At 44.9% G+C, this 22,680-nt stretch overlaps 1 long non-coding RNA gene across 1 annotated transcript; it reads right to left on the bottom strand.

The window, feature by feature from the left end:
- Nucleotides 1-14,374: 14,374 nt before the first annotated feature.
- LOC102993109 (uncharacterized) lies at nt 14,375-18,250 on the bottom strand. Its single transcript, XR_448910.1, has 3 exons — nt 18,182-18,250; nt 14,886-14,966; nt 14,375-14,456 (listed from the first exon to the last, which is right to left on the bottom strand). It is a non-coding gene; the product is annotated as an uncharacterized lncRNA (long non-coding RNA).
- Nucleotides 18,251-22,680: the final 4,430 nt, after the last annotated feature.

The following is a 22,680-nucleotide window of genomic DNA, read 5'->3' as shown; positions in this document are numbered from 1 at the left end:
GCCTGCCCCATGGCATTCCTGCCCTCAGCTGACCCCTCGGTCCCCCAACACTTGAGTCTTCCAGGGTCCCAGACCTGCAGCTCCTCACTCAGGCCTTGCCTTTCCCAGAAAGCTTCCTCCACAGGCCCTGTCCTGTGACCCTCCCCCAGCCTCCCTGCCTCCAATCTTCCACCTGTGTCCATCCTCCACAGAGCTACCAGAGTCATCTTTTATGTTTTAATTTTTATTTAACCAAAGTACTGCATACACATTTTTTAAAATTGTGCTAAAAATCGATGAAAAACTGTGGTCCTCTGCCCCCTACCCTCTCTCTAGCAGCACCAGCTTTCAATTCTTTCAGCTCTTTCTCTGGTTGGGACTTTAGATTTTTAAAAAGAAATGTGTGTGTGTGTGTGTGTGTGTGTGTGTGTGTGTGTGTGTGTGTGTGTTTACACCACTATTTCTTGAATAGTTTGTTTTTAGCAAAATCTCTTGGCTTCCTGTCATGGTAGTTTGGGATTTAACACTTTTACCCATGACTCTCCCACTTGCTTTACTCCCATATTTTCAAAAGCACAAATTCTAGTGGAAGTAGTAAGCAGTGTTCCCATTATTAGACCTGTGTAGAAATTGTTCATGATGGGTCAAGTAATGACAGTGTTTACTGCCTTTGGCCTATAACTCTGTTTCCCCCTGGAGTTCATCCCTCAGACCTGGGCCTCTGGGGTTCCTGTCCTGGGCCCCATGCTGGCCCTCCTGTGGCTACATCTCTGTGGAAGGACCGAGGCATTCACAGGGCCAAAGTGATGTCCCATCCTGGGGCCCACACCCCTCCCCTCTAGACCATGCTTTGGGTTCCTGGGACCCCAAATTCCCTAGTCAAATGGCCCCAAGCCCACTTCCAGGGAATCTTCTCCAGAACCGTCTCTCCAAAGAAGGAGAGCACACTGGTGGGTGCACACCCCTCGGCCCTGGGGGTGGCCAAGAGGCAGATGCTTTCTGGTGGGGTGTGGATGGAATGCAGATATGAAGGCTGTGTGTCCACACACACGTGCACAGGGCCCCACGTGTGGCAGGCTGTGGGGGAGAGCCTGAGCTAGGGGGCAGGACTAGACTTAGTAATGGCTTTCTTCCTGTCTGCCACCCACACCTCCATTTCCTTGGTTTTCTATATTCCCATTATTCCCCTTAGTGTTCCAAAAATACCTGTCACATGTTCATCAGGAATTTTACCAAATGCTCCAATTCCCTCAAAGCACCTAATCCATCTATTCTGTTTTCCCCCTTCTTATGTGAAGAAACTAAAGAAGAAACACTCAACACCCACTGAGTGCAAGGCAATGTGCTAGGTGCTGGGGGACCATGCAATGAGCAAGGCATAGCTCCTGTCCTCCAGGGCTTGCAATCTGGTGAGAAGGAAACTGGGCTTCGAGGCAGCTTTCTGAACTCTACATGGATCCAGGCACCCATGATGGCTCGGGGGGGACCCAGATGCACAGAGAAAGACAGGCAGGTGGGATGCAGGGTGTGATGTTTCCATCTTATGGATCCATAAATTTTTTTTGGCTGCGTTGGGTCTTCGTTGCTGCATGGGGGGCTTTCTCTAGTTGTGGCAAAGTGGGGGCTACTCTTTGTTGCAGTGTGCGGGCTTCTTACTGCAGTGGTTTCTCTTGTTGCAGAGCACGGGCTCTAGGCATGCGGGCTTCAGTAGTTGTGGCACGCATGCTCAGTAGTTGTGGTGCACGGGCTTAGTTGCTCCGTGGCATGTGGGATCTTCCTGGACCAGGGCTCGAACCCATGTCCCCTGCATTGGCAGGCGGATTCTTAACCACTGCGCCACGAGGGAAGTCCTGGATCCATAAACTTCTTAATTTGAAATTTGTTCAAACAAATTGAATGGGAGAAACATAAAATCAATAAGAGAAATGGAAGCAAGTTGTTTATAGAACCCTGGGGGTGGCTCAGAGCATAGTTTGAAAACCACTTCTCCAAGATATTATAGCAAAGGTGTTTATAGCCATGTTGCCTGTTTGCAACTATAAGTGCCAAATAGGGATATCACTTTTTGCTACTTGCTCCACATGAGTTGAAATTAAGCCAAGGGCTTCCTTTAGCTAGGGAGATGGGAGTTTCCTACCTCTACCTTAACTCAAAGCAGTAAGTGGCTAATAGTAGATGTGAGGGGCGGCACCACGCTGGGGTGGGTTGTTCAGTTCAGGGTGAGCGGCTCCTGTGCTCCTCGAACCATGTCACGGAGACACCCACATACTCCAGAAAGCACCAGGCGCCCCTGTCTGTCTGGTACCCATCTCTCCATCCATTCCTCCGTTGGCTCACTCATCACATGCTTGGGGAGCACCAAAGTGTGCAGGTTCTTTGTCAGGTGTTTGGAGCTACAGTGGTGAACCAAATACCTGAATCTTGGGGGTCAGTAAAGGAGATAAGGCACATGCCACAGAATGGGTACTAGTCAAGTGTTATGGGAACTCAGAGGTGGGAGAAATATCCTCCAGCTGAAAGGTTCAGGAAGGGCTCCCTGTAGGAGATGACACTAAAGCTAATCATTGAAGGCTGGTGGAACCTGGGGAATCAGAAGGAGCCCATTTGGGGCCAAGGCTCTGGTTGGAAAGGCATGAGGAACCGTTCCTTTCAGCTAGAGCATGGTGGTAGTGGAGGTGAGTAGAGCAGTGGTGAAATACACACACACCCAAAGCTGCCCTGGACCCAGACCCATCTGGACCACACCAGCTCATACATGCATCTGTGTCACCTAGGACCCTTTTCCAGCATTTTCCATGTGTGCATCTTGTCCTATTAACTCTAGCTTGAGCACCCCAAGGGACAGCACTATTTCATCTTTCATAGGACAGGTGGCTGCATAAAGGGGATGTGCAATAAAGGCTTGCTTGGGACTTCCCTCGTGGCGCAGTGGTTAAGAATCCACCTGCCAATTCAGGGGACATGGGTTCGAGCCCTGGTCTGGGAAGATCCCACATGCCACAGAGCAACTAAGCCCGTGCACCACAACTACTGAGCCTGTGCTCTAGAGCCCGTGAACCACAACTACCGAGCCCATGTGCCACAGATACTGAAGCCCGCAAGCCTAGAGTCCGTGCTCCACAACAAGAGAAGCCACCGCAATGAGAAGTCCGCACACCACAATGAAGAGTAGCCCCTGCTCGCTGCAACTAGAGAAAGCCTGCATGCAGCAATGAAGACCCAGCACAGCCAAAAGAAAAAAAGCTTTAAAAAATAAATAAAGGCTTGCTTATTGAGCTCCTCCTGGCCCTGTTCCAGGCTCTGGGATACAGAAATAAACAAAGAGATGGTGTCCTTCCCTCATGGCACTGACACTTGAGAGAAAAGCAGCAGGCACAGTTTCTTGCATGGCTGGCTATAAATTCATTCCCCTGCTTACCCTGAAGATTGGGCAAAACAAACAAGGGCTGGACCTGGGTTTTAATCTCAGCTCCCTGCTTAGCTGTGAGACTTAGGGAAAGTTATTCACCTCTCTGAGCTTGTATCTGAGCTTGCACCCTAATTTATAAAAGTGGTGCTTGTAACCCTTCCACACAGTGCCATTGTGGGGCTAAGATGAAACAGTCTGGAAAAGCGTCCCCCACAGTGCCTGGTACCAGTAGTGGCCGTTTCACAAGTATTGGTCCCTTTCCCTTCCCCAGTTTGAGGTCTCAGTTTTCTCGTATTTATAAATGGTCAGTTCAGGCCAGGTGATCTGCTTGTAAAAGTCCTTCTCACAGCTGTAACAGTTTCTGATTTTAAAAAAATCCAAAAAGATAGGGGCACTTGGAAGCCTTGTGTATTGTTCTCTGTGGTAAATCAGCCCCTGTATGAAGTCACTTCACCTCCCCGGCATTTGTCAGGTTTTCCCTTTGTGTGCCAAGAGTGTTGGGACCTGCCAACCCCCCACCACCCCGAGCCACACTGGCTGCTTCTCCGTGTGTAAATGGCTTTACCATCGTGTGCAGCTTAACCATCCCTCTGCAGTTCTGCAGGGAAGAAAACAGCCCTTCTTATGCAACCCTGTCTGGAGAGACAGACAGCAAATGAGCACGGCTAAAAATATTTCATTTTCGTTTGTGTGGTGTGGGGCAGAGAAGGAGGGGCTGTGGGAAGGTGGGTCACATTGCCAAATGCTCTGGATGTTTATCTGTGCTCAGCTGGGAATACAAGAAATAACAGGAGAGTAGCAGCTCTGGCCACGTGGAATCTATCCCATGGTGCTTTCAGTCCAGGATTCTGATTCCTCCTCCTCCTTCCTAGCTCATGCACCCAGCCTCCAGGTGCTACCCCAGGCCTCAGTCATGGACACCGTCAGTGCCCTGCCCAGATTCTCAAAGCTCCCATCCTCTAGCTTCTTGGAGCTTTGTTGCTAATGGCTAGCACCTGTGACCTTCGGCACGTTGCTCTTGGACACTGGAACACAAGTGTCTAGGGAAAGCTGCACGTGGTAGGAGTTGATCCCTATCCATCCACCCCATAGCCAATGACTGACCAGAGAGGGAGTATTGAGGTGTCATTCACACTTCAGAGCTCCCCTAGGATCGGGCTGAGTGTGGAACTTCACTGCAACTCCACCCTGTCTGGCTTCTTCCCCTGATGCAACCTGCTCCACCCCTCCCTTACCAGTTTTCCCTGGGAGCACACCTTTAACCAGTTCTTTGCTCCTGACACCTCAGCTCTGAGTCCGCTTCAGGGACAACCCCACTTATGAAGCCTTCCTCCGGGAGCCCATCCTGACTCCAGACCAGATGCCTTTTCTGCACCTTCCTAATGAACCCTTCTCTGATTGTTGGCAGCAGGCATTTAAGTGCTGTGTTCCTTTGACTCCAGGATGACCTGGGTGTTTGTAAGAAGGAGGAGATCTGCATTTTGATCAGCCTGCCCTGTTCCTCATGTTATTCTTATGCACACTATATTTTAAGAACCTCTGTATAGAGGATTCTCGGAGTATTCCTTATCTCTTTTGCCAGACCACAAACTCCTTGTAAGATAATAACTATTTTCTTAATGTTTTGTGCAAAATGCTTTGATATGCATCAAGCCATTTGATCCTCCTAAACACACCATGTGGTAAAAAAATTTAAAAAGTGGTTATTCTCACTGTGAACAGGCAAGACTCAAGAATATTAAGTGGGAGGCGTAGAAAAGATTCAAGGGTAGAATGGGTGGTCTAGATGACCTTTAAAACCCCTCCAACTATGACCTTTTAGTCTATTCTGTTATAAATTTCTCTGTGACTCTATTCAAGTTAATCAGCTGGTTAGGAGTGGAGGAAAGGAACAAAGATGTGTGTGTATGATCTATTAAGTATGACAATCCAATGAGATTATTATTATTATATCTATTTGTATAATAGATAAATAAATATATATAAGTATATAATAAAACAGGCTCAGAGCAGTTAAATGAAATAATAATCGTTGTACTTTTTTAAGGGCCAGTGACAGAAATCTCGCTCAAATTAGCATAAATAGAAAAGAATATTGGGCTTCCCTGGTGGCGCAGTGGTTGGGAGTCCGCCTGCCGATGCAGGGGTCGTGGGTTCGTGCCCGGGTCTGGGAGGGTCCCGCATGCCGCGGAGCGGCTGGGCCTGTGGGCCGTGGCCGCTGGGCCTGCACGTCCGGAGCCTGTGCTCCGCGGCGGAAGAGGCCGCAGCAGTGGGGGGCCCGCGTACCGCAAAAAAAAAAAAAAAAAAAAAAAAAAAGCAAAAGATAATTATTGCAGTAGCTGGCGGGCCGTGGCCGCTGGGCCTGCACGTCCGGAGCCTGTGCTCCGCGGCGGAAGAGGCCGCAGCAGTGGGGGGCCCGCGTACCGCAAAAAAAAAAAAAAAAAAAAAAAAAAAAGCAAAGAATATTTATTGCAGTAGCTGGCTTCAGGCCTGGCTGGATCTAGGAACTCTAACAATATCAAGTTATTGCTTCTTCCATGTGTCTGGGAAAGAAGATTCCAAGCAGTTCCCATGTGATTCTTAGAGTCCCAGTCCCAGAGGAAAAGAGAGTGCCCTTTCTGATAGCTCTTGGGGAAGAAAAGAAGAAGGCTTAAGGAAGACTCTAACTGGCCCTGCCTTGATCAAGACCTGATACCAGAACAAATCATTTTGGCCAGGTTGGTGAGTCTTTGAATGCCCAGACCTCAGCCTTGTGGCCATACCTGGCCAGGAAGTATAGGTCAGCCCCATCTGAATCACAGGGGAATCGGAGAGAGAAGCAGGGCAAACCAAGGGACTGAGGCACAAATGACTTGCCAGAGGTCAAGGACTTAGTAAGTGGTAACGTTAAGATTTGAACTCAGGTCTTTTGTCTTGATATAGAGAGTTGGTTCCTTTATTCCACAGCTGTGACCCACAGTACCTAGCCAGTACCAGAGGCACCATCACGGTCAACATTAGCAGCCATGGCAGCTGTTAAGTTTTAAAATTTAACATAAAGGGCACCTTTAACTTTTCAAATTACTTTGACCAACACTCTCTTTTTCCTCTTCCTCAGAAAACTGAGACATGTAGACTAATTGTAAATTCACATGCAGTTGTGGGAACCAATATAGAGAGACCCATGTATCTTTCACCCAGTTTCCTCCATGGTAATATCTGGTGAAATTATAGCACAGTGTCACAGTAAGGATGTTGACATTGATACAGTTGAGAAGACACAGATCGTTTCCAACCACAGGATCCCACATGATGCCCTTTTATGGCCTTATACACTTCTTTCCTGTCCCCATCTCCTCCTTAATCCCTGGCAACCACTGGAGAGCCACATGTTCTCTATTTATATAATTTTGTCATTTAGAGAATGTTGTGTAAATGGAATCATACAGTGTGTAACCTTTTGGGATTGGCTTTTTTCACACAGCATAATTTTCTGGAGATTTGGCACAGTTGTTGCATATATCAATAGCATATCCCTTTTTATTGCTGAACAGCATTCCGTGATGTGGATATACCACCAGCTTGTTTAACCATTCACCTGTTAAGGGACATCTGAGTTGGTTCCAGTTTTGGACTGTTACAAATAAAACCGTTATTAACGTTCATGTACATGTTGTTGGGTTTTTTTTAAGATTTTTTAAAAAATAAATTTATTTATTTGTTTTTTTAAAATTTTTGGCTGTGTTGGGTCTTTGTTGCTGTGCGCAGGCTTTCTCTAGTTCCAGCGAGCGGGGGCTACTTTTCATTGCGGTGCGCAGGCCTCTCATTGTCGTAGCTTCTCTTGTTGTGGAGCACAGGCTCTAGGCACTCGGGCTTCAGTAGTTGTGGCTCGTGGGCTCTAGAGAGCAGGCTCAGTAGTTGTGGTGCATGGCCTTAGTTGCTCCGCGGCATGTGGGATCTTCCCGGACCAGAGATCGAACCCGTGTCCCCTGCATTGGCAGGAGGATTCTTAACCACTCCGCCACCAGGGAAGCCCCATGTACATGTTTTTATGTGAACACAAGTCTTCGTTTCTTTGGAATAAGTGCCTAGGGGTGCAATTGCTGGGTCATATGGTAGTTACATGTTTAGTTTTTAAAGAAACTGCCAAATTGTTTTCCAGAGTAGCTGTACCATCTTACATTCTCACCAGCAGTGTGTGAGTGATACAGTCTCTCCGCACTGTCACTATTTTTATTTTAGCCATCCTGAGAGTACTGCTATCTCACTGTAGTATTAATTTGCATGACCTTAGTGACTAATGATGATGAACATCTCTTTGTGTGCTTATTTGCCATATGAATATCCTCTCTGGTGAAATGTCTGTGCCTATCTTTGCCCTTTTCCGAACTGGATTGTTTGAGTTTTTTACTGTTGAGTTTTGAGAATGCTTTAGATATTCTAAATACTAGTTCTTGTCAGTTACATGGTTTGCAAGTATTTTTCCTCAGCCTGTAGCTTGTTTTTCACCCACAGGGTGAAATAAAATATTTTTTTGAATAAAAGTTTTAATTTTGATGAGGTCCAACTTATAATTTTTTCCTTTTATGGATCATGATTTTGGTGTCAAGTCTAAGGACTCTTTGTTTAGCCCTAGATCACAAAGATTTTCCCCCTATTTTTTTTCCCAAATGTTTTATAGTTTTATGCTTTATATTAAAGTCTGCAATTCATTTTGGATTAATTTTTGTAGAAGGTGTGAGGTTTGGATCAGGTTTATTTTTCTGCTTATGGATGTTCAATCACTCCAGCACCATTTGTGGAAAAGGCTATCCTTTCCCTGTTGAATTGCTTTTGCAGCTTTGTCAAAAATCAGTTGGGTATATTTGTGTGGGTCGATTTCAGAGCTCTCTATTCTGTTCTGTTGATCTGTGTGTCTGTCCTGCCACCAATACCACACAATCTTGATTGCTATAGCTATTCAGTAAGTCTCGAAATTGAGTAGACTGATTTCTCCCAATTTATTTTTCTTTCTCAAAATTATTCTTGCTATTCTAGTTCTTTTGTCTTTCCATATAAATTTTAGAATAAGCTTATCTACTTCAACACAGTATCTTGTAGAAACTGCATCAAACTTATATATTAATTTGGGGAGTATGGACATCTTTACTATTTTGAGTCTTCAGTCCACAAACAGAAACATAAATACACAAACAGCACAATACCACTTTTTTGGGGGTCTCTTTCCATTTTTCTTTATTAGCATCTCAGCAGCTATAACACATATGGATCAAGTAAGTAATAAGGTGTTCACTCAACAACAATAACAGCAATGCACATATGTCTACATATATTTCACATGCATTTAGAATTGGGTATACCTAGTCTCTGCTTCTAAGATAAACAGAGAAGACATTCATGTTAACTAAAACGTCCAGTACTATGTGATATGTGATTTAGTAGGTAAACACAGAAGAAACACAGTGGAGAAGATGCCTACATGTTCTCTCAGATCCGATTTGAGTTAGTGATTCTGACTCACAATACCACTTTTATAAAGATTTAAAACAATAACACACTAAAACTAAACACACGTATTTGGTGAACACATTTTTAAAGTAAGGGAATGATGAATACAAGATTCGGGGCAGTGATTGACTCGGGAGGGGGAGGCAGGAAGATGGGATGGGAGAAATACATATGTTACCGGTGTTTCATTTCTTGGTATTGGATGGTAGGTTCAAGGATGTTTATTAAAACACCTACATAAAAAAATAAGCAATGACTACAGCAGTGATGAACCATACTGACATATCCATGTTGTGCAGATCCTGAAGCTTATCTAATTTGGGGAAGGAGAGACAGTGCAAGAAAAAAATATACAAAATATAAAATCAGGTATAAAAGTATTTAGAACTAGAAATCACAGATTGTAAATTTTTAAAATGTGACAACACAAACATCACAAAATCCAAAAGAATACTATCATATTTTCATTAGTAATAATTGCACTCTAACACACCTCAAGAATACTGATACTTTCTTTCCCCTATATTTTAACACTTCTGACTGCACCCTGTTTGACCATCTATTTATATAATATGGATTTTCTAAAGAGAGGAAAGATAATTCCATTTTCGCTCTGGCATGTGTTATCAAAATATGTTTTGTGTTGTTGGTAATTTGAAAAAATTGGCTTCACAGCTTGTTACTAGTAATATCGCACATAAAACTTCCCGTGAGGTTTCCTGCTCAGCTGGTGCTTTATGCCCAGAGGTTATTCCCCGGGCATCTGGCCCAGCTCAGTCCAGTCATCACCATCACTCCCACCTGCCAGACAGGTACCCAAGGAGCAGGGTGACAGTAAAGGCTGGATCTTAGTGGTGTCTCCTTCAGAGTCTTCTCCATGGGCTTTAAAATCAGGGCTCACATGTTTGGTGATGTCCCCCAGGGATAGGTGTTGGGGAGCTCTATGTACAATACATGGAGTCATGCTGACACCACCAGGGCACAGGTGATCAGGCATCCTGCATCCCCAGCAGAGAATGCCCAGCCTTGGAAGGGCCCAGTCAAGAGAGGAGTCCTGAAGCCTCAGCTTCATTAGCTCCACTGCCGTCACATCTGGAACCAAGACTCCTCAGAGGTCACTAATAGTGAGATCCTCCATGCCGAACCAGGGGTGGTTGCTGCACCTCTTTGGAACTCCCTCTGGAGGGGAAACTATCTTGGTCACACAACCCAGGGCATGAGAGAGCTGCAAGCCCAATGGCTTACCCACATTTACTGCCTGGCTGTATTTAGTCATTTACTCAACGAAGATACAACAAGCATCTACTATGTGTCAGGCTCTTGTGCTAAGCACTGGGGTACCACAATGGACCTGCCCTGCGGGAGCATCCTTAAAGAGAAGGTGGCATCAGTTTAAGTCTGGGCACATCTCCCTTTGAGTTAAGTGTTCCTGACCTTAGGCCTCCTCAGGCCCCTGCTCTTACTCCGTCAAACCATCACGTGTCCACCCCAGGCACACTGGGCACGTGCTTCATGTTGCTTTGTCCCCAGTGCCCAGCACACTTGCTCAGCACGCAGCGGGAGACTACGTTGAATGGAGCGGGGCAGCCAGAAAAGCCCAGGGCAGGTGGACTGGAGGCCGTGTTTTGAAGGAGCCCCAGGGAAGGCAGTAGAGCTGGGCTTTAGCACTGACCTTAGACGCATTCCCAGACCGGTGTGACTTTGGCTTCTGACGCTCCACAGGAACCTGGCCACAACCAAAGTGGATTCCACTCCACTCCATCCCCAGGATGATGGGGAATCAAAGCGGGGAAGCAGAACTTTCCTGAGGAGGGGGGAGGGGTGAAGGAAGCGGCGGCGTCTGGTCTTTGGGAGCAGATAGTGCTGGACTGAGGCTTCTCCCCTCACTACTCAGCAGCCCCAGGGCCTCCTTGTACCCTGCACACTTATGACCTTCTTCTCTGTGAACAGTGATGGGTGCCGGCCCAGCTATGTCTCCTGGGAGGGTGGAGGGAAGGCTACACATCCAGAAAGGCCACAGTGACCTTGGTATGGACTCCCAGCCCTCTGGTCCCCACCAAGCCTCTCTGCTCCACAGGCCTGATCTTACACAAGAGCAAAAGCTCCAGAAAGGTTGGGGCTAGTCCTTCTCCCCACTGGGCATCTAGGACAGTACCTGGAACATAATAGGGCAAGATAAATATTTATCAAAGGATGGAGGGAAATGTTATTACAGTACTGCAGAATATAATGAACATAAAACTATATTGTCAAAATAACACATCACTAGGCTAGTTGCTTTGGTTAAAATGACTTCCCAACTATAAAAAATCTGACCTCAAAAATATGTTTTCCACTTTTCAGGAGTACAAATGCCAATTTGGTGCTATTTGAAGAGCTCTCTCCTTTGTTGATGCTTTTATTACTAACTCACTGTGAAAAGTTCGATTGCAGACTAGGAGAAGCAGAGAGCTGCCCAGAATGAGATTGTTATAGATCTTCAGTGCAGATGTCATAAAGCAGCAGATACTCTTTCCTCCTGTAACCTCCATACTTCAGGTGTCCCAGTCAACCCCACCAGCAGCTCTGTAGTCCTAATCCCTACTCCATACCTAACAATCTCAGTGTAACAAAGGAAGGAGGGTGACTGTGTGTGCTTGTGTGTGTGACGTCTCTTTTCCCGTCACATGTTCAGAATGCATGTTTCACTTGTGCCTCTGGTGAGCCCTGGAGCCCGGCCCTCCACTCTGTCATGTGCCGTTTGTCAGGAGAGGGACCAATGCACCATGTTCAAGAGATATGAAACCACATAAGGATGAGCCAAACCTACAAATTATCTACTCGGACGTTCCCCAGCCTGGACCCACATTGAAACCTCATCTTCCTGTATACGCAGATTTATAGCTCATGTTCCTAAATATCATGCTTACACCTCCTCACCCTGACATTCACTTCTTTCTCTGTCTTCCTATACCCCCCAGCTACAGTTACTACCTGTCTATATGCTGCCAGCCTACTGCATAGGTCTTGGCCCCCTGTAGTGTAATATAAGACCCAGATTCTCCTTGGCACAGTCCTAACCACCTTCAGACTCCCCCACTTCTGCCATCCCTCCTGTACCCTTGGAAATCTCCTTTATGACCTCCTCATAGGTCACCTCTATCTATTATGTCTCAACCTCACCTCCCATTTCATTTTCTCCACGCAAAGGAAAGCTAACATCATTTACCTGCTACTGTTGTCTCCTTTCTTCTTTGTCCTTTGGTCTTATTCATTTTCCACTAGAAATTAAGCTCTATGAGGGCGGGATGTGTCTGCTTTGTTCACCAAAGTATCCCCAGTGCCAGGCACAAGGTAGGCAATCAATAAATATTACTGAACACAAAAATGCATAGCATCATTGAGCAACTGGCCAGTGGGTTTGGAACTAGCTCAATTCGTCAGCTTCTGGGGAAATTTTAGAAACCCTAGTAGCTCCAGAAGTGATGTTACGAAAGCCCCAGGAAAGGAAGATTCTATTACATGATAAACAGCCCCCGCTCATAAAAGAAAAAAAAGAAAAGAAAAAAAACCACTTCTCTCCTCCCCACCACCAACCCCATCAAGAATTCCATCCTTTTTTAGACAAATCTACTTGGGGAGTAAGCACAACAGAATGTGCAAGGGGTCCCAATTTTACTAGGTATATCTCTGGTTGCCTTAGAACTGTGGTTTGCTATTTAAACTGTGGGTCATAAGTCCTGGGGAATTTGTTTAAAACACTATTCCTGGGCCCTATCCCCAGAGGCTTGGTTTTAGTAGGTCTGGGATAAAGCCCAGAATCTGTGTTTTTAATAATCTCTCTAGACAACTTAGAGGCAAGTGGCTCTCACATCTCACGTTGAGAGACTGTATCTTAGAGTTATGAAAATTCAACCAGTATTGTCAGATGTGACCTGACACAGAGGAGGTTAAGGGAGCTAGTTGATGCCAATATGGTGGCATCAGACACTCTATGAACCACAACTGGAAAAGGACGTATATGAAAACTGAAAGGACAGACAGACACACAGCCAAGGACAAATGCAAAACCGTGATGTTCTTGACATCTTGAATTCTTGACAAGGCTGAAGGCCAGAGTAGACTAAGGGGTGTTTCCTAAAGGAAATTGATGTATTTGAAGTGCCCTGTGAAGGAGAGTATGAACTTCAGGGGAGCTGCTCCAGGGGGTAGTAGTTACAAGGAGACAGATTTCAGCTCAACATACAAAAGAACTTTATCACAGACTCACCCTGCAGTGGAGTGGGCTTCATGATTTGCTTAAAAATTAGAGATATTTTATTTACCACAATTTACTCTTAGAGGAAGCATTCCATAAGGCTAGAAAGAGGAGTAATGACCAGCAGCTGGACTTAAGAGTTGGCTAAACCTCAAGGGGACAACCTCTATAGCCAAATTTGATCACTGGTGTTAAATCACTGCTGGGGAATGCTGGTCTGGGAAACTGTGAGCTTTTACCTCCCTGCATGGTGAATGCAAGTTTGGGCTGGAGCTGAGCTGCTGGGCAGAGTAATTAGGAGCTGTATGGAGAAAGGGTGGAGGAAAAATAACACTGTAGCTTGGTGGGTGGAGGCAAATCTGATGAGAAGGATGTCTGGAAGCTTTTATTGTTCTGATGTAGAGTGTATAACATATAATAGATCCCTCCTCAAAACCTTCACTGAGCTTCATGGTTTTCACTTATGCTTTGGGCAGTGAATTTGCTTTTGAGGGACATGGTAAACTCTTGGTTCCTGATTAAGACTGACCTGGGACAAAATCAAAGTTTACTCAGAGAAGAAGAGCCAAATATGGGTTTTAGTGTAAGCTCCTCCTGTATGTCCAGCATGTGTTAACTACGTCAAATGCAGTATTACATTTAATTTTCACCATAATCCTATTAGGTAGAAATTATCATCTCTGTTTTTCAAGGAAGGAAACCGAGGGTCCAAAATGTCAAATGGCTTATTCAGTGATGGAACCTGGGATTCCAACCCAGGCCTGTCTGACCTGAAGGCCTTCATTTTTAAATACTGCTCCCACCTGTCACTGGAATGTTCAGTCTGAGGCTGGTGACCCTCTGTCAGGTATGTGGTAAAGGGACTTCTGCATTGATAGGAGTTTGGGCCATGAGATTATGACTACACATAACTACACTGGATGTGAACACACATACATACACACTCTAAGGATGCACATATGTGTCTTTCCATGCTTACAAAGGGACTGAATCATCCACAGCCCTCAACTTTGCCATGTCTTTTTCTCTGAGCCCTGTGTGGCCTTCTTCAGAAGCTCCTGGGCCATGGGAGTTTGGCACCAGGAAGATACAGTATTTGCTTCCCCCACTCTACAAATAACGACTGGACACTTGCCCTGTGCCCAGCAGGGTACTAGCACTGGGGACACAGGACTGAAAAAAAGCAGATAAGCTCCCTGCTCTCGTGGAAGAGACAGACATTAGCCAAATAACCACAAAGACAAACATACAGTTGCATCATGATTCTGCTGTCATGGGGAGGTCCGTGGTGCTATGGAGGGGGTCCCCTGAAGGAGCTGGGCTTGAGGACACATGGACTGAGGTCTGAGGATAAACAGGTGTTGTCAGGTAACGGATAGAGAAGAGCACTCTAGGCAGAAGGAACAGCATGTGCAAGGGTCCTGTGGTGAGAGGGAGTGTGGCCTTGGGGAACTGCAGGCAGGCTGATGTAAGCTGGGCAGTGATGGAGGTGGAACAAGGCCTAAGAGAGGGCTGACCAGGCAGGGCTTTGGAGATGTGACAGTGACAATTCCCTAAAAGCAGTAAGGAGCCATTGATGGGCTTTAAAGAAGGGGCACAGAGGAGTGTAACTTATTTATATTTCAGAAAGGGGCCCTGCCTTCCTTGTGGGAAAGAGATGGAGAGGACCTAGCAGGGATGCAATTAGCCATGCTGGAAGGTGACTGTACAGTCCAGAGCCATCACCACCAGAGATGAAGGTGACAGATGCCAAGGTCTTTAAGGAGTAAATACCAGGACTTCACTGGCCCAAGTCCTCAGCCTCTTCTGCAGGGCACTGGGGTCCAGGACGGGATGCTCAGCATTTTGGCCCACCTGAGAACAAAATAGACACTTGGAGGTAGCAAGAAGTCCCTGCTTTGTCCTTCTAAGAACCATTTCCTCTTTGGCTGAGCTCAGGCATTTTGCTAAGTGGTAGGGGAGTGGTGGAGGGTGAAGAAGGGAGGCAAGTTCTCTAATTTCTGGGCCATTTTCCCATTTTTTTGTGGGAAAGTGCCCTACAGTTATCTGTACAGATTGTCAGATTGTCTGGCAGGAACACCAGCTGGGGCCCTCTGGGGAGAAGAAATGCATGATTCAGCCGGTAAGATGGAGCCAGGAAGGTTTGCAATTGATGGAGGAGGCTGGAGGGATGCTGGGGGTGAGGGGCAAGGAGTGAGGGGCATGGACTCCTCCAAGCAAGAGAGCTCTGGAGAGCAGGGCAGAGACAGTGAGGAGGCCAGAATGAAGCTGGCCAGTGCCCCAGGCCTTCCAAGCAGAAGACAGGCTCCTGTGTGCCACTTCCTGGAGGCAAAGCTGCTTGGCCAGGGAGCCAAGAAATAATAAGATAGGACTGATCAAGTGACTGATTCAGCAATGGGGTTGTTCTTGGTCCAGGCCCAGTCTGGAAATTACAGGCCTGGGTTGCAGCTTCCGGGACAGCTACTGGAATCAGGGGTCTGCTGGTAGTTGTGGTTGACAGCCACATGGCCCTGCCTCGCCTTACTGGGCCATGGTCATCGACTGGAGGAGGGGGGTCTCACTCCCGGTCCAGGCTGGCGAGCTGCTCCCATGAAGGCCCTGCCAGGGTTGCCCCAGCAGCACAGATGTCAGAGAACACTGCATCTGCAACCCACTGCAAGATTATCCTGGCCTCACCTGGGTCCACAAGACAAGGGTGGTGAATTCTAAGTCTCCTTCACAGTAGTCATGAAAAATGCAGGTCTGTGTAGGTGCCATCATGGTACAAAGGAGATAGGAAGTGGCTCTCTAATCCTAGCTCTGCCCTTGCTGTGTGGCTTTGGAAAATTCACTCCCCCTTTCTGAGCCTCAGTTTCCCAACCAGAAAACAGAGACTATAGCATCTGTTTTAGTTCATAAGACTGTTGTGATGGCCAAAGTTCTTCAACACGTGGAAGCAAAGCAAGATAAGAATATAATGACTGTGATGACATCCCAACTGCCCTTCACTTCATGAGAAAAAGACCCTTAACCCTATTTTAGAGAAAGCAGAGACTCGTTGAGGTTAAGTATATACTAAGATAAAGTGGATGGTGAGCGGCTGAGCCAGGGTTCCAGCCACATCCACCGACCCCAAGACAAAGGTTTCCTCCATCCCCCACCCCCACAGGTGTCTGTGGGTTAGTCTGGAACCAATTTGCATTTAAAGAGGTTTTTAAAAAAATATTAGTCCTGAAATTCAGAACCAGAGACAACAGTTGCCTTGTTAATTTTCAGACTTAAAAGTAAGCGAGACTATTAGGGTCAGCTCATAGCAACCTCTCCATGAACTCCAACTAAATAAAATATCTGGAGGTTTGTCCCCCCAGATCTGTGAAACAAGACTAGCATGGTTAGAGTTGGATTTTTTTTTTTTGTTAGAGATCACCAAGTAGCAGGAACTTTAGAGATCAGGTATTTCCCCCACCCCCATTTTATACATAAGGAAACTGAGGTCCCGAGAAGGGAGGACCAGCACAGCGTCATCCTTGGCCAGCTAGAGGCAGAGCTGGGAGTCTTCCTTATTCTCCAGTGATGATCTTTCCAAAATAGCAGCTGCCTCACGAATTCACCACATGTGACTGGGTGATCTCAGGAAGGGAGGGGTGACACTTCCAAGGAGTCCTTCAGCAGGTCACAGGGGTCCTTGCCTCTGCTAAGGTGCTAAGGGCCCTGTAGATGGAAGTTCAAGGCCCATGCTTAGCCCCACCAGGTCCCATCAACTATCTTTCTTCAACCCTCAGGACTCCCCAGCTCCATCTTTGTGCTCTATCCTGTCTGCCAGCTACCACCTCCACCCACTCCTCCCTATTCCCTGCCTCAGTTTCCCCACTGATGCCATCCTTTCTATGTATCCAATTTTTACTCTTCCTTTAAGGGAGACATTCTGCCTGCTCTGTGAAGCTTATCTCAGGTTCTCTAGCCTTCTCTCTCTTCTCTGAACCAGGATAGTAATAACAATGGTAATTATTATTATTATAGTAACAATAATAATGATAATATATAATAATTATTATTATTACAGTAACTAACACTTATTGAGGTTTCGAACATGCCAAGTGCTACACTAAGAGATCACCTCACATAAATCCTAGGTGCATTATCACTCCCCACTGGGTACTATTTTTATCCCCATTTTGAAGGGGAGGAGGATACAGGGGATCTGGAGAGTTTAAGTAAGTTGCCCAAGGTCACACAGTTTGTCAGTGACAGAGCTGGGATGCAAGCCCAGGGCTGGCTGTGTGAGTCAGGGGCTTTGCTCTAACCATCTGGCTTCACTGCCTCTGGGGACGGGGCCTGCAGCTCCTTCAGTCTCTACCACCCATTCTGGCAGCTTCTTACACCCTATCCCATTGGTGTTCATTTCCCTGACTGACCCTCTAGACTCTGACCTCTCAAGGGAAGAATAGGCAAGTATGTGCTCTTTTCAGTCTCCCTGGTTCCTAGAGAATTAGGCAGAATTGGCTCTCAAAAAAAGACCATCCTTACCTTGCCTTCCAGAGAAGGACTCTGCTTCTGGGAAACAGGCAGACTTAAGTCAGCTTGGCCCATCCGCTAGTCAGTTTCCACATTCCCAGAAGACCAGTGTCTCTTATTTGCGGTAGCAGAGCAAGTGGCCTTCTCCCATTCCATGCTGTAAATCTCTCGGGTCAGCTGCCTATAGAATTCCCTCCTTTTTTCTCCTCCTTCCTTGACTCTCAGCAGCGCCCTTCTACCTCTCATCACCACTGAGCATTTCCAAGGGCCTTGCTCCGTCTGTCTTGTCTGTAGACTGACAGCTCCTCACTGCCCGCAAGGCCTCAATCATTGCTCTGCCTGGCAAGTCTGGACAGCACCGGGAACAAGCTCATGCCTGCTACGTAGAGGAAGTGGCATCTCCCAGTTCCCTGAGCATTTCCCCTGGATGGGAGGTAATCAGCATCTCACCCTCATGCTACTCTAATGACCACCCCTGGCTGCTCCGTGATAGCCACGTAAGTGCTGTCAGTGCTGGCAACCTCAGGGACCTGCTTGCCAATAACTTAGATCAGGGCAGTAGTAAGCAAAGTTACCTTCAGAGACAGACTGGTCCCATGTCAGCAAGACTGAGTTGCATCCTGATGGAAAGGTCTAAAGAGAGAATGTGTAGGTCACATGGGGAGGGGTTGGCCAATCATAGAAGAGAGAGACTGGTGGTGTGCCCAGGCCACCACTGGGTAGTGCCTGGAAATACAGGCAGAGGAAGCCCTGGGCCATGGACTGGAAGCATTTTTATTTACATAAATTCATTTCGTTCAATCTCTAGTCATCCATTTATTCATCAAACACACCTGTGCCATACGCTCCTCTAGCGTCTAGCATTCACTGATGAGCAGAATTGATGAGTTTCCATTGCATTTATCTCAATTTGTAATTTTATTTTTAGCTGTGTGGTTATTAGTAAATATGTCCTGCCTCCTTGTTAGGCTGTAAGCTCTCTTCTGCTCAATGCTGTATCCCCAGTACCTACCATGGGATCTGGGTCAGAGTAGTACTTGATGAATATTCATTGACTGAGTATAGGACAGGTCACCCCTGTTGAGATGAGAGATGCAGGAAATTGTATCAATAGACTGTGAAGATTCCAACCTCACTGGCAAGGCCATCCAGGTGTGATGGTCCCCCTGTCCTCACTGTGAGTGCCCTGAGCCACTTCCTACTGGAGATAAGGGTCCCCACTTAGCCCCCCTTCAGGAAGAAAATATGGGCCCACTGACAGGAGTACTGAGTTCTACTCTCAAATTAACAATGTAGTATTTAGGTTTATCCACGGGATTCATGTGCTTTGTTCAAGAGGACCTGCCCCTCCCCCGCCCCCTTGGACGGAGGATGGGGCTGACAGCTGCAGATGTCTGGTGTTCCTGGCTGCGGGTCAGTGTAATGAGTGTCCCCTTGAGGCCTTCTGGGAGATGGCTAACCTGAGATCCCCAGAGACCACACTCAGGGTCAGCCGGGGAAACCTCCTCTCCACTTAAGTGTCCACACCAGGACAGGCTCGTGACCGCTCCCCAGTTCTGGAGCACTATCACATCTATGTTTAAGAACTGCCTCTACTCCTCTATCACTTCCCCAGAGCTGGAGGCCATCTGGGCAAAGAAGACCCTCAGAGATCATCTAATCCAACTCCCTCACTTTATTATTTGTATTTATTGTAACATATATCACATATGCAGAAGTGCACAAGAGTTGTGTGTATAGTTTATAGAATCATAAAAAGGAACATCATGTACACATCAACCACATTAAGAAATGAAACATTACCAGTACATTAGAACTGCCCACCCCCATTCCACGTAGTAATAACCCCCTCCCCCTAATACACACACTAGAGGTAATCATGTCTTGATTTGGGGTTAATAAATCTTTAATTTTGAAAACAGTTTACCCAACTAATATATATTTAGTATTATTATTGAGATATAATTCACATACCATAAATTTTGCCCTTTCAGAGTTAACAATTCAGTAGTTTTTAGTATACTTACCCTGTTGTGCAACCACGATCTAATTGAAGAACATTTTTATCACCTCCAAAAGAAATTCCGTACCCCTTAGCAGTCACTCCCATTCCTTTCTCCCCATAATCCCTAGAACCGTTAATCTACTTTCCATCTCTATAGATTTGCCTCTCTGGACATTTTACATAAATGGATCATACAATATGTAATATTTTGTGACTGGCTTCTTTCACTAAGCATCATGTGTTCAAGGCTCAGCCACGTTGTAGCACGTATCAGTTCTTCATTCCTTTTCAAGGCCCAATAATATTCCACTGTGTAGATGTACCACATTTTGTTTTTCTGTCCATCAGGAAGTGACAGATATCTGTGTTGTTTTCACTCTATAGCTGTTATAATAATGCTGTTATGAGCATTCATGTACAAATTTTTTTAATTTATTTTTTTGAGGTAACATTGGTTTGTAACATTGTATAAGTTTCATGTGGCCAAAATTATATTTCTACTTCTACATACACTACAGCATGCTCACAAAAATTTAGTTTCCATCCATCATCCTACAGTTTATCATGTGCAAATTTTTGTGTGAACATATTTTCAGTTCTGTTGGGTATGTACCTAGGAGTGGAATTTGGGGGTCATAGGGTAACTCTATGTTTATTCATTTGAGGAACTGCCAAACTGTTTTTCAAAGTGTCTGCACCATTTTACCACCAACAATGTATCAATATATGTTCTGATTTCTCTACATCCTCTCTACCACTTGTTACAGTCTGTCTTTTTTTAAAAAAAAAATATTTATTTATTTATTTATGGCTGTGTTGGGTCTTTGTTTCTTTGCGAGGGCTTTCTCTAGTTGTGGCAAGTGGGGGCCACTCTTCATCATGGTGCGCGGGCCTCTCACTATCGCGGCCTCTCTTGTTGCAGAGCACAGGCTCCAGACACGCAGGCTTAGTAATTGTGGCTCATGGGCCCAGTTGCTCCGCGGCATGTGAGATCTTCCCAGACCAGGGCTCGAACCCGTGTCCCCTGCATTGGCAGGCAGATTCTCAACCACTGCACCACCAGGGAAGCCCCAGTCTGTCTTTTTGATCATAGCCATCCTAGTGGGTGTGAAGTGGTATCTCACTGTGGTTTTGATTTGCATTTCCCTAATGACTAATGATGTTGAGCATCTTTTCAAGTACTTATTGGCCATTTGTGTATTTTCTTTGGAGAAATGTCTATTCAAACCCTGTGCTTATTTTTTAAATTGGGCAATATGTATTTTTAAATAATAAATTTCCACATGCAAAAGAATGAAGTTTGTCTTCTGCATTACACCATATGCAAAAATTAACTCAAAATGGATCAAAGACCTAAACATAAGAGCTAAAACTATAAAACTCTCAGAAGATGTGTATAGATCTTCATAACCTTGGATTAAAAATGATTTTTTAGATATGACACCAAAAGTACAGATGACAGAAGAAAAAATAAACTGAACATAATCAAAATTAAAACTTTCTGTGCTTCATAGAACACCATCAAGAAAGCAAACGTGAGAGAAAATTTGCGCAAATCATGTATTTGACAAAGACCTTGTACCTAGAATATATAAAGAACTATCACGATTCAATAATAAAAAAACAAATAACCTAATTTTAAATAGGCAAAGGAACTAAAACTTCTTAATTTTAATGCAATTAAATTTATCAATCTTTGCCTTTATGGTTTGCACTTATTTTATTCAGGAAATCTTTCCCTACTCTGAGGTCATAAAGATATTCTCCTATATTATCTTCTAATCTTTTTATAGTTTTTCCTTTTATATTTAAGCCTTTATTCCATCTGGAATTGATTTCTTTTTGTACTGTGTAAGGTAGGAAACTAATTTCATTTTTTTCCATATGGATAACCAATTGTCCTAGTACTGCAGCTCTGCAATGTCTGGTCTGTCATAAATCAAGCATGTACATATGTGAGACTTGATTTCTGAGCTCTCTATTCTATTTCATCTCTATGCTAATATCACACTGTGTTTATCATATTGCTATGATAAACACTGATATCTGGCATGATGAGTCCACCATCTGGTTTGTTGAGGTTTTTAAAATCAGAGTGTCTTAGCTATTCTTGACTTTTTTGCTCTTTCATATAAATTTGAGAATCAGCTTGTTAAAATTTTTTTTAAAAGTCTTTTTAAAAGTACTGTTGGGATTTTCATTGGAATTATATTGAATTTACATACCTACTTTGGGAGAACTGACATCACGACGATATTGGTCTTCCTATCCAAGAACGTGGTCTATCTTTCCATTTGTTTAGGTCTTTCTTAATGTCTTTCAGTTAAGTTTTATGATCTATCCATAAAAGACTAACCCATCTCTGTTAAATTTATTCCTAAATTCTTTATATTTTTTGCTGTTCTTGTATTTGGTATTTTTAATAACTTTTTTATTGCTGTATAATATACATTAGAAAAGTATATATATCTTAAGTTAATAATCCACTGGATTGTCACATACTGAACACACCCATCTAATCAAGATCAAGAAGTAGAACGTTAATAGCATCCTCAAAATCCCCTTGTGCCCCCTGTCAGTCACTACCCTCTAGGGATAAGCACTGACCCAACTCTTTCTAACCCATCTAGATACCAGTCTATGTCACCTGTTTTTGAAATTCATTTACATGCAATCATATAGGGTTTACTCTTTGAGGTCTGGCTTTTTCACTCAGCATTATACTTGTGAGATATATTCACATTGTTACGTGTAATTGTAGCTCACTCATTCTCATTGCAGCATTGTGTGAATATACCACAATTCATTTATCCATTCTCATGTTCATGAGCATCCCGTAGTTTCTAGTTTGGGCCTACTATGAATGGTGTGGTTAAAAACATTCTGATACATGTCTTTTGGAAATGTATTCTGGAGTGGAATTGCCAAATCATAGAGTAGCTGTATGTTCAACTTTAGGAGATTCTGCCTAACAATTTTCCAAAGTGATTTTACCAACCTACATTCCCACCAGCAATGTAAGAGGGTTCTGGGTGGTCCCCGCCCTTGCCACTAGTTGATATTTTGTCT

The sequence above is a fragment of the Physeter macrocephalus genome, chromosome 11, assembly GCF_002837175.3.
Source record: "Physeter macrocephalus isolate SW-GA chromosome 11, ASM283717v5, whole genome shotgun sequence".
NCBI classification, from domain to species: Eukaryota; Metazoa; Chordata; class Mammalia; order Artiodactyla; family Physeteridae; genus Physeter; species Physeter macrocephalus.
Note: the sequence above shows the minus strand (reverse complement) of the source record. Positions and strands in the feature narration are given on the sequence as shown.